Source organism: Bubalus bubalis, chromosome 15 (genome assembly GCF_019923935.1).
Source record: "Bubalus bubalis isolate 160015118507 breed Murrah chromosome 15, NDDB_SH_1, whole genome shotgun sequence".
NCBI lineage: Eukaryota > Metazoa > Chordata > Mammalia > Artiodactyla > Bovidae > Bubalus > Bubalus bubalis.
Window position 1 is genome coordinate 31766769 of NC_059171.1, and position 13343 is coordinate 31780111.

The window sequence follows — 13343 nt, forward strand, 5'->3', positions numbered from 1 at the left end:
ATTTTATTCCTGTGTTGGGTATGTGAGTGACTATAAATGTTACTGTGTTTTTAATTTTAGTTGCATGTACAAATTGTTAATATTTAGAAATATGATTTTTTGTGTACTTATTGTGTATCATGTGACTTTTCTGAACTCATTTATGGTCATAGAAGAATCTTTCTTTCTTCCTTTCTTTGGTCCCTCCCTCCCTTCTGTCCTTGTTTTCTTTTTTTTTTTTCCCTTCCTTTTCTCTAATTCTATAGATTTCTATGACATTTGCAAACAGGAATATCATTTCATTTATTCCTTCTAATCAGTGTGCCTTTTATTTTCTTGGTTTATTGAAGTAGCTACAAATTCAAGTCTAACATTCAATTCAGCTACAAATTCAATTCTAACATTGGATACAACTGAATGGTGAGAAGAGACATATTTATTGTGTTGATCTAAAAGTATAAACATTTAGTTTTTCACCATTAAATAAATTATAGGCTTTAATGTTTTATGCTGCTGCTGCTGCTAAGTCGCTTCAGTTGTGTCTGACTCTGTGTGACCCCATAGATGGCAGCCCACCAGGCTCCCCTATCCCTGGGGTTCTCCAGGCAAGAACACTGGAGTGGGTTGCCATTTCCTTCTCCAATGCATGAAAGTGAAAAGTGAAAATGAAGTTGCTCAGTCGTGTCTGACTCTTCGTGGCCCCATGGACTGCAGCCTATCAGGCTTCTCCGTCCATGGGATTTTCTAGGCAAGAGTACTGGAGTGGGTTGCCATTGCCTTCTCTGTTAAAGTTTTATAGATAATTCTTTATGAAATTCAGAGAATTTCCTCTGTTTTTGGTTTTCTGAGATTTTTAAAATTTAAATGAATGTTAAATTTTGTCAAATTTTTTCTCAGTATCAGTTGGTATGATCATGTGATTTTTCCCTAAGCACATTAGTATGATTGATCCAATCTCACATTATTCTTGAGAAATAAAGCTCACTTCGATATAGTATATGACTCTCTATATATTGATGAATTATATTTGCTAATATTTTGTTAAGGATTTCTGCATTTTTATTCATTAGGGATATTAGTCTGTAGTTTTATTTTTATTTTTTTGGTATTCTCTTGGCTGTTTTTTAGGTTTGAAAGTGAAAGTGAAGTCTCTCAGTCATGTCCGACTCTTTGTGACCCAGTGGACTGTAGCCTACCAGGCTTCTCTGTCCATGGGATTCTCTAGGCAAGAATACTGGAGTGGGTTGCCATTTCCTTCTCCATGGGATCTTTCCCAACCAGGGATCGAACCCGGGTCTCCTGCACTGGAGGCAGATGCTTTAACCTCTGAGCCACCAGGGAAGTCCCTTTTAGGTATTAATGTAATACAAAATTAATAAGATGATTGGAAATGGTTACCTATTCTTCTGTTATCTGGAAGAAATCATGTAGAGTTAATCTTAATTGTTCTTTGAATGTTTGGAAGAATTTTCCAAACATTTGGACCTGGAGATTTACTTCCTATGTTCTGGTTATTCATAATATATATTTACTATTGGGAGAATCGTGGTACATGTTTTTCAATGGTTAGTTTATTTTGTGCACACTATCAAATTTAAGTCCGTAGACATTTTTTAAGTTTTATTCTCTTATTATCCTTTTGATGTCTATAGGGTTTGTAGTGATTGCCCCCTTTAAAAATTTCTACTTTGGTAATTTATGTCTTCTCTCTCTTTTTAAATCAGTCTTTCTTAAAGTTTGTCAATTTTATTGATCTTTTCAGTAAACCACATCTTTGTTTCACTGAGTTTCCATTTGTTTTTTTGTTTTGTTTTGTTTTTGCTTTTGTTAATTTCTTCCTTTTATCTTTGTCATCATTATTTCTTTTTTTAATTTTTATTTATTTCATTTTTTAATTTTTTATTTATTTTTTTACTTTACAATATTGTATTGGTTTTGCCATACATCAACATGCATCTGCCACGGGTGTACACGTGTTCCCCATCCTGAATCCCCCTTCCACCTCCCTCCCCATACCATCCCTCTGGGTCATCCCAGTGCACCGGCCCCAAGCTTCCTGTATCCTGCATCAAACTTGGACTGGCGATTTGTTTCTTATATGATATTATGCATGTTTTAATGCCATTCTCCCAAATCATCCCCCACCCCCAGAGTCCAAAAGACTGTGCTATACATCTGTGTCTCTTTTGCTGTCTCATATTCAGGGTTGTCGTTACCATCTTTCTAAATTCCATATATATGCATTAGTATACTGTATTGGTGTTTTTCTTTCTGACTTACTTCACTCTGTATAATAGGCTCCAGTTTCCCAACCAAAAGACAAAGACTGGCAGAATGGCTACAAAAACAAGACCCCTATATATGTTGTCTACAAGAGACCCACCTCAAAAAAGGGGACACATACAGACTGAAAGTGAAGGGCTAGAAAAAGATATTCCATGCAAATAGAGATCAAAAGAAAGCAGGAGTAGCAATACTCATATCAGATAAAATAGACTTTAAAACAAAGGCTGTAAAAAGAGACAAGGACACTACATAATGATCAAAGGATCAATCCAAGAAGAAGATATAACAATTATAAATATATATGCACCCAACATAGGAGCACTGCAATATGTAAGACAAATGCTAACAAGTATGAAAGGGGAAATTAACAATGACACAATAATAGTAGGAGACTTTAATACCCCACTCACACCTATGGATAGATCAATTAAACAGAAAATTAACAAAGAAACACAAACTTTAAATGATACAATAGACCAGTTAGACCTAATTGATATCTATAGGACATTTCACACCAGAACAATGAATTTCACCTTTTTCTCAAGCGCACATGGAACCTTCTCCAGGATAGATCACATCCTGGGCCATAAATCTAGCCTTGGTAAATTCAAAAAAATAGAAATCATTCCAAGCATCTTTTCTGACCACAATGCAGTAATATTAGATCTCAATTACAGGAGAAAAACTATTAAAAATTCCAACATATGGAGGCTGAACAACACGCTGCTGAATAACCAACAAATCACAGAAGAAATCAAAAAAGAAATAAAAATATGCATATAAACAAATGAAAATGAAAACACAACAACCCCAAATCTATGGGACACTGTAAAAGCAGTGCTAAGGGGAAAGTTCATAGCAATACAGGCGTACATCAAGATACAAAAAAAAAAGTCAAATAAAGAACCTAACTCTACACCTAAAGCAACTAGAAAAGGAAGAAATGAACAACCCCAGGGCTAGTAGAAGGAAAGAAATCTTAAAAATTGGGGCAGAAATAAATACAAAAGAAACAAAGGAGACTATAGCAAAAATGAACAAAGCCAAAAGCTGGTTCTTTGAAAGGATAAATAAAATTGACAAACCATTAGCCAGACTCATCAAGAAACAAAGGGAGAAAAATCAAATCAATAAAATTAGAAATGAAAATGGAGAGATCACAACAGACAATACAGAAATACAAAGGATCATAAGAGACTACTATCAGCAATTGTATGCCATTAAAATGGACAACGTGGAAGAAATGGACAAATTCTTAGAAAAGTACAACTTTCCAAAACTGAACCAGGAAGAAATAGAAAATCTTAACAGACCCATCACAAGCAAGGAAATTGAAACTGTAATCAGAAATCTTCCAGCAAATAAAAGCCCAGGTCCAGACGGCTTCACAGCTGAATTCTACCAAAAATTTAGAGAAGAGCTGACACCTATCCTACTCAAACTCTTCCAGAAAATTGCAGAAGAAGGTAAACTTCCAAACTTATTCTACGAGGCCACCATCACCCTAATACCAAAACCTGACAAAGATGCCACAAAAAAAGAAAACTACAGGCCAATATCACTGATGAACATAGATGCAAAAATCCTTAATAAAATTCTAGCAATCAGAATCCAACAGCACATTAAAAAGATCATACACCAGGACCAAGTGGGCTTTATCCCAGGGTTGCAAGGATTCTTCAATATCCACAAATCAATCAACGTAATACACCACATTAACAAATTGAAAAATAAAAACCATATGATTATCTCAATAGATGCAGAGAAAGCCTTTGATAAAATTCAACATCCATTTATGATAAAAACTCTCCAGAAAGCAGGAATAGAAGAAACATACCTCAACATAATAAAAGCTGTATATGACAAACCAACAGCAAACATTATCCTCAATGGTGAAAAATTGAAAGCATTTCCCCTAAAGTCAGGAACAAGACAAGGGTGCCCACTCTCACCACTACTACTCAACATAGTTTTGGAAGTTTTGGCCACAGCAATCAGAACAGAAAAAGAAATAAAAGGAATCCAAATTGGAAAAGAAGAAGTAAAACTCTCACTGTTTGTAGATGATATGATCCTCTATATTGTAATCATGATTTCATTTCTTCTTTATTTGGATTTAGTTTGCTCTTCTAGTTTAGGTAATTGTCCAAAAGTTGGCCTTCTTACTAGGTTATCCTTTTACTGTTCCTTTTGCCTGCTTTCTTGGGGCTTTGTTTTTCTGCTATAGTTTTCTGGTTTTGGGCTTCCTCATCTCCTAGTCTGATACTAGTTATTTGTTTGTGGGTTCCTCGACTGAATTAACTTCTATCCACTTTTCAGTGTCTCCTATCGTTTGTTTTATATACACATAATATCTAGATATTATATTTGTACTTACGAGAAAGAATAAGGAAATGCTTGTCTCAATATATCTTCTCAGAAGCAGAAGTTGTCTTTTTTTAGTTATGGAAAATTATGATCTTTGATACATTTTCTCTAGGAAAAAAACATAACTGATTAAATCAATTTACTGTGAAGATAAAGTAGTAAATGAGATTTTGTATCTTTCATTGAACACAAAATCAGAATGAATTTAGCTTTCACCAGTAGCCATTCTTTGTATATTAAAAAATAAATTTACATAGGATTGACTAGAGAAAAAAGAAAGTTACAGCCAGGAAAGCAAAACTGTAATTAAACCTACTAAAGCATTTCAAGAAAAATAAAATGGAAAACTGCTCTGAAATTGACAGTGAAGTAATTGGACTGATAAACATTTCTATGGCAAATATGAGTGCTTATAAAATTTTGTTTTATTATAGACTTTAATTTTTTCCTACTACTAAAGAAACACTTAACTATTCACTTAAGTTTTCATCTCATCTTGGTGGTTATGTTTGAGTTTTGAAAGGAGTAAGAATATGTTAGTATCTGTTGATTTCCATTCAAAATGGCTTTATTTTGCATATATTCACATATCTTTAGGTCTCTATATCTTTCAATGAGGTGTATATATGTGTGTATGTATATATATATATATATATACACACACACACACACACACATTCCTGTTAGTAGTGTTAGTAATAGCAAAATATTCAAATATTCATTAAGTGTTTCTTTTTAAAATTACTTGCTTTTATCTCATACCATTATTAATTTTTAAAGCAAAATGAAGAAGATACATATAAATATTTGTAACACTTACTGAAAAGTAGCATGAGATGCAAAGTATATACATAAATAAAGCATATATACCAATCATACATATATGTTTATATATATATATGTAGATTTAAATACTTTACTTATATCAAAGTAAGTTTTGTAGCTGATCTAGCTCAAAATTCTCTCAAGAGACTCTCAGCTATTTTTTGGCTTCATCCCAAAAACAATGCATTCTCAAGAATGATATTAAAATGGCCCAAAGCCAGACCCTTCCCTGCTAGTCCCCACCCCCTACCCCAGAAAAAGAAAATAAACGATGTTGTGGGGCAAGAGATAAAAATACAGTTTTAATTTTTAAAATAATGTCCTCCATTTAATTAAATATTGCATAGATTTTGATTGAGTGGTTTTTTTTATTAAAATTCATATTGGCAAGCATATGAAAAGCCCTGTAATTGAAATTTCTCTCCTTATTTCTTTCCTTATCCTCTTACTGGTAAAATGTTTATATAATACAACAGAATGGGATACACTTGTTATTCTATCTAGGGAAGACAATAGACCAGTAAATTTAAGAACACAAAAATATGCCTGGCATTAGATAATTTCAACTGGCAATAGAATTGCACTTCTTTGTCAACAAGAAGTAACCTGACAATAGCTTGGCAGACCCAGGAAGGAAGTGGTATTGCATTGGAATTCATATGTCTGCCTAGAGTTGTCCTTATCTAGTTGATCTTTCACTCAGTACGCATCAAATATTTATGTAAATAAGGTGTCATTTAAAATGCTTTAGATGATCAGTCTCCAACCTTTTTGGCACCAAGAACTGATTAGTGTTGTGGAAGACATTTTCCCATGGACGGGATGGGGTGGGGATGGTTTCAAGATGACTCTCATAAGGAGCATGTGACCTAGATCCTTGCATGTATAGTTCACAGTAGGGTTCATGCTCCTATGAGAATCTAATGCCATTGCTGACCTGACAGAAGGTGGAACTCAGGCAGTAATGCAAGCAATGAGATTGGCTATAAATACAAATGAATTTTCTGCTCACTTATCTGCCACTCACATCCTGGTTTGTGGCCCATTTCCTAACAGGCCAGGGATAAGATCAGATCTGTGGCCCAGGGGGTGGGTTCTCTGATTTAGATATAAAGAAAAGCATAGACTTTTTTGTTTGCCTTCGGATACCTTAGAAGCTTTGGTGGCCTTGGCTGTATGCCATTTATAAATACCTGGGGAAAGACAACTAAGATTAAAAGAAAATACAGGAATGATGTGGGCAAATAAAATTCTTAAAGGGAAATGAGTTTACTGGAACCAGTTATATATAAGATAAATGGCAAAGGACAATGCATAGATATCAGATGTATAGAAAGGAACAGGAAAATAGTTTAGATCATAGTTTTCCTGTGAGTGTGTGTGTGTGTGTGTGTGTGTGTGTGTCTGTGTGTGTCTGTGCGTGCATGTGCACTTAGTCACTCAGTTGTGTCTGATTCTTTGTGATCGTTTGGACTATAGCCTGCCAGGCTCTCTGTCCATGGGACGCTCCAGGCAAGAATACTGGAGTGGGTTGCCGTTTTCCTTGTCCAATCTTCCCAACCCAAGGATTGACCCCAAGTCTCCTGTAACTTCTGCATTGGCAGGTGGGTTCTTTACCCAATAAGCCATTGGAGAAGTTCCCTACCTCAATACTACTGACATTGTGGGCCAATTAATTTTTTGTCAGCAGGTTTTGTCAAATGTCTCCAGATACTGACAAATGGCACCTAGGGGTATTGTTCCCAGATTTAGCAAATAAACATGAATATTATACCAAATAAAAATATAGGACACTAGTTACATTAGAATTTCAAACAAAATAGTTTTTAAAAAATTTAAGTATGGTCTACATTATTTATTGTTTATCTGAAATTCAAATGTAATTTGCCATCTTGTATTTTATCAGGCAGTCCTAACTGGATTAGGGTTTCAGTTGTTGAAAGCCTCTGAGTTAGGATGTGTGATCAAATTTCCTATGTGGGAGTTGTGTTTGACAGACAATGAGTTGAGGCTTCAACATAATTTTAGATATGTCCTATATGTTTTAGACTGTTCCAAGTGGAAGACATCAACTAGCGAAGAGAAAAGCAAAGTTCACTACCTCATGGTGTTTATGTTACAGTCAGGTAGAGACAAACAGTAAATACACAGCTAAGTAAATTATGAGATCTGTCAGTGAGTAGAAAATAGGTTTTGCTGCTGTGGTATCAAACACCCCCGCCAAATCTTTAGCTAAGAATTATACAGGCTTTCTTTTCTGTGTTATAGTACATATCATTCATGGTTGGCTATAGTCGTCGTTTACATGGCCTTCACTCTAGACCCCAGATTGACAGAGTAGCCTCTTTCTGCAACATTTCTGCTTGTCTTAGGTGAAGAAAATAAGAGTGTGGTAAAACATACGTTGACTCTTGAAGCTTTCGTTCACATTTGTCAAATCAATCGTGTCATTCTAAGTTAACTGGAAATATATAAAACTCATCCGATAGCTTTTAAAAACTATAAAAAGTTGAAACATTAATATAAAATTTAGCATCATAATTTCTTAAATTGGTTTCCCACAAAAGCTGAACCTAAGATTAGTTTTAGGTAGTTTATATAAGATGTTATTCTAGACAGCCAGAAGAGTGGGGAGAATGAGTCAGGGAAAGAAGACAGAGCTAATATGAAAGAGGTCCTATAGAGATGGATGCTCCAGGCAATGGGGATTTGCATTGCCTCTGCTGGCACCTCCTCAGAAAATCCAGATTAACTACTGAAATTGTCTATTTGGAATAACAAGATGCTGGAGCATTTATCCCATGGATTCATTTTATAGTGAATGACACCAGATATAGGAGAATAGTAATATATTCTATCAGATATGTGCTGTCAACTGCTAGTAAGTGCTATAGAAAGAAAGACAAAACTGAAAAAGAAAATAAAGAAGCTTGGGAGGAAACATAATGCAGTGAGTGGGGAGTTGATTTTTTACATTATTGATAAAAATGGTTAAGAAAGTTGATATTTGAGCAAAGTTCTGAAGGCAATGTAGAGATTCTCACTGATATCTATGGGAAAAGAATTCTAGGCAGAGAAACATCGAGTATAAAAGACCTGCCACAGCATACCTGGCACCTTCATGGATCTAGAGCTACAACGCTGCCAGTGAGGACTATTGTAAAATACTGTCAGAAATATAATAAAGATCAGGAGATTGTGAGATACAAGTAAGATGTAAAGATTTAGGATTTACTCCAAGTGAGTTTGGGAGGCATTGGAGAATTTAAAAACAGAAGAATGACATTGCCTGACTTAATATTTGAAGATTACTCTCATTTCTGTGTTGAAATAGACTGTAGGAAGGTAAGATCAAAATCAGAGAGACTAGTCAGTTAGTTCCAGATTATTAGAGCAACGGAAGTGAAAAAATGCAAACATCTCAACAAGGAAGTGGCAATAAAAGTGTTCAGAATCTGGGTATATTATAAGAGATTATGAGTATAGCATTTGGTTTTGCTGATGGATCAGTGTGTGGTGTGAGGAAGGAAATAATCAACGTAAGCATTCCACAACATTACCATTAATGAATGTGAGATGACAGAAAGTCTCAGCAGTTGAGAAGAGAGAGGCATTTACCTTGATCATGCTAAATTTGAGAGTCTTACTAGGAATCTAAGTGAAGATGTTCAACAAGCTGTTGGAAGTGAAGAGACATTTTGGCAGGCAATGAGAATTATGTGTATGAATTAGGTTTCATTTATTTTTTTTAAATATTGGAGTATAGTTGATTTGCAATGTTGTGTTAGTTTCTGCTGTACCACAAAGTGAATCAGTTATACATGTATCTACTTTTTTAGAGTCTTTTTCCCATATAGGTCATTACAGACTATTGAATAGTTTCATGTGCTATATTTACATGTCTATTAGTTATCTATTTTATACATGTGTGTGTGCTTAGTCACTCAGTTGTGTCCAAATCACTGTGACCCCCAGACTGCAGCCTGCCAGGCTCCTCTGTCTGTGGGATTTTACAGCCAAGAATACTGGAGTGGGTTGCCATGCTTACCTCCAGGGGATCTTCCCAACTCAGGGATCGAACCCAAGTCTCTCACATTGCAGGTGGATTCTTTAACATCTGAGTCACCAGGGAAGGCCACATTTTATACATAGCAGTGTGTATATGTCAATCTCAATCTCCCAATTTATCCCTTCCCCACTTTCCCCCCAGTCACAATGAAGTGGTAAAGGGATTAAGGTAAATAAGGCTTAAATAACTATTTTTCCTTTGATTCTCATGGCAAATATCCATGATTCTCATGGCAAATCTCATAGAATTAAATAAATTTTATTTAATTCCAAATAAAATTCTGGAAAGATAAATAACAGCTAAAGATTCTCTTTACCTTGACTATAATGTGTGTCCAAAAAGGGCTAAAAATGACTATTTCCATAAACATAAAAAATAGACCAATGCCTATGCTAGCATAATTCTTTATCATAATAGTTGCTTCCAGGAGGGTAAAAAAAAATGCTACTCTGTGAAATCACACCTGAAATGAAAGTTTGTTCACAGAAATCGCATGACTGATCTAAAAAAGGAAGGGATCTTCCCAACCCAGGGATTGAACCGAGATCTCTCACATTGCAATCAGATTCTTTACCAGCTGAGCCACAAGGGAACCCCAAGAATACCAGAGTGGGTAGCCTATCCCTTCTCCAGCAGATCTTCCCAACTCAGGAATTTAACTGGGGTCTCCTGCATTGGAGGTGGATTCTTTACCAACTGAGCTATCAAGGAAGCCCAATAAGCTTGTTAATGTCTATTAAATTAATAGAAAGTAAACTGATGAGGAAGAAAAATAGGGGTTTAAAAATGGAAAATAAAAAAAACTAATACTGAAAACAGAAACAAAGTACAGACCATTCTTACAGCACTTTCATACATTAACTATAATATTATAGTTATTATAATTTAGAACATGAAATCTATAATTTAGATTATTTTAAATAGTCTTTAATAGCTAGTTTCACCAAAAAGAAAACCTAAAGGATCTATGAATATAAGAGTCAATTATATTGTGTTGCACAGTGTATCTCAAAATTAATGTCCACCAGGAACTTCAGAATGTGATCTTATTTGGAAATAAGTCTTTCAAATGTAACTAAGATTAGATTATATTGGATTCGAGTGGGCATGAAATCCAATGACTGGTGTCTTTTATAAGAAATCTGTGTGAATATACAGGTATACACATGGGGGAATGCCAGGACAGGATGGAGCCAGAGACTGCAGTTATGAGTCTACCATTCAAGAAAGCCAAGATGGCTAGCAATCATCAGAAGCTAAAAGTGAGACATGAAACAAATGCTCTCTAAAACCTGTAGGAAGAGTCAACCCTCAGATACCTTGATTTCAGACTTTTGGTTTCCTGAACTGTGAAAGAATATTTTAGGCCATCCGGGTTGTACTTTGTTTGAACAGCTCTGGGAAACTAATATACAAACTAAGGAACTCAGAACTGGCGTTTTGGATAAATAGTCATTATAATTGACAAATTGACACAAACTCTAATTAGTGAGACGTCTACACACAGAATATGGTTTTTCAAATCTAGACAGAACCATATAAGGTGGCTACATCCTTTTTTAGTTCTAAAACTGGTCATTGAGGAAACCATCAGTTCTCCTCTGTTTGAATTTGCCATTTATTTTTGTTGTTGCCATTATCATAATTATCATTGTTATCATTAATCATCATCTTCAACAACACTGTAACCAAATATCAAATTATTTAATCACTTCATTTGGTTTATCATAATTTTAGATGTATGATCCCTGTCATAAAGGACATAAAAGCAGCCAAATATTGAACAAGCACATAAATAATTAAGAGTACACTTCCCTTTCTTAAACCCATTTGTAGCAAACTTCATTACAAAGAAATGTTCTCTCTAACCATGTTATTTCTACCATGGGCAGATGGCCAATACTGAGTAAACTCCAATAATGTGATTGAATTGAACCCTCCATGAAGAATCAAATTATATTGTGGATGATTCTTATGATCCTAACCTAGCAACAGACATTTTCAAAAACCAAATATAAGTGTAATTTGCATTACCAGAGTAAGTCCAGTGGGTCCAAACTCAGAAAATTTGAGTCAATAAAAGTTGAAGCAAAAATTACATTAACAATTTCTTAACTCTCCCTTACCCAAATTCAGCTTGAATGATCTTAAAATTCAAATATTTCCAACTCATCACTCAAAGGCCTCCTACAAATTCAAACCACTCAGACAAACTAAATGTCTAGGATCTTCCCAAAAGACAGAGGAAGAGAAAGTGGTAAGAGGAGAGATGGGGGAATGGGAAAATATAGAAGAGGAATGAGAGGGAAATACTCGCAAGAAGAGAGCTCTCTCCAGTTCACTGAATAGGGATGCAGTTAATTTTTCCCTTTTTTCTCTGCTGAGTTCAAAGCTTTCTTTCTTTCTTTTTTTTTTTTTTTTTTCTATTCTAATGAATTAGAAAGACTGGGCATGAATTCAAATTTTACTCTAATTCTGCTGACTGGAAATTTGATATCAAATAAAAGATTCATTATAAGATAAGCTTATAACAACAAAACAGTGTGGAAGTACTGCATTTCATCATAATGGAATTTTACCTCTAAAAGCTTCCTCAGCATACTAATTAATTGCAAAGTAAAAGTACAAGTATTTGAAATTCAGAGAAAATTTTGTTAAAAATGATGTGATGATTACACATTTGGATTTTACAGTGGGTACTTATTTTAATCATTATATAAACCATATTAGCATGATTTATAATGTAATTACCATGAATTATTTTTTCATGTGAAGCATACATTCACTAGTCTAATGTAAGATAATTAATGTATTAGTGAAAGAAGCAATGCATATAGATTCAGTTTTTTCTGAGATAAGAAATGAGATGTTTCAGAACACATAATGGGCTTTATCATTGAAAGGGCAATTGCATTGTCTCCTTGTGTTTTACACCAAACAATTACTACACAAAATCTGCTTTTAATCAGAGTTCTCAAAATTGTTATGAGATTTTTTTTTTGTTTCCCTGAGTGTCTGAGCAGGTCCAGATTGTGGACTTTTTTTTTTTTTTTTTTTGCAAATCCATAGGGTCTCTCCTGGTATGTTTTGGAGAAGTAGGTAGTATCCTAGACTTCCTACAAGCCCTTGTAGGGCATAGATAGCTAAAGTCCAATTACAATTCCATCTCATATGATGTGGGTTTAATAGGTATGGTCTTCTGGTTTTTTTTATTATTATTATTTTGAACAAAGATCTTTCATAGGAACTTCAAAAATTGTACTTGTTTTGTTTCTTACAAAAATGTGCAGTTCACTTTTCTGAAATAGATACAAAAGGATCTTAATATGACTTCATGAAAATATTTGAAAAAGACATAGTTTCTCATTTCTATGTTTTGAAAAGAAGGAGGTGACACTAAATATAGAGCAAAAGTAAGCTTCAGGACTAACAGTTTGAACAAGTGTCTCCTACACTATTTAGTAACCTGCATCTTAGCCTTGACCCAAGATGACACCTTAATAATAATCATAATAATGATAATAAACATAGCCATGCATGTGTGTGTGTGTTAGTCGCTCAGTCGTGTCTGACTCTTTGTGACCGCATGGACTGCAGCCCACCAGGCTCCTCTGTCCATGAGATTTTCTAGGCAAGGATACTGGAGTGGGTTGCCATTTCCTTCTCTAGGGGATCTTCCCAACCCAGGGATCAAACCCGGGTCTCCTGCACTGCAGGCAGATCCTTTACTGACTGAGCTACGTGTAAGTATGTATACAAACTTACAGTTCACAATGACCTTTCAAATCTATCATTTTTATCAATATGGCACTACTAT

At 34.8% G+C, this 13343-nt stretch overlaps 1 non-coding gene across 1 annotated transcript; it reads right to left on the minus strand.

Annotated features, from left to right (window-relative positions):
* Positions 1–1248: 1248 nt before the first annotated feature.
* Positions 1249–1320, minus strand: TRNAW-CCA. The gene has a single exon. It is a non-coding gene; the product is annotated as a tRNA-Trp (tRNA).
* Positions 1321–13343: the final 12023 nt, after the last annotated feature.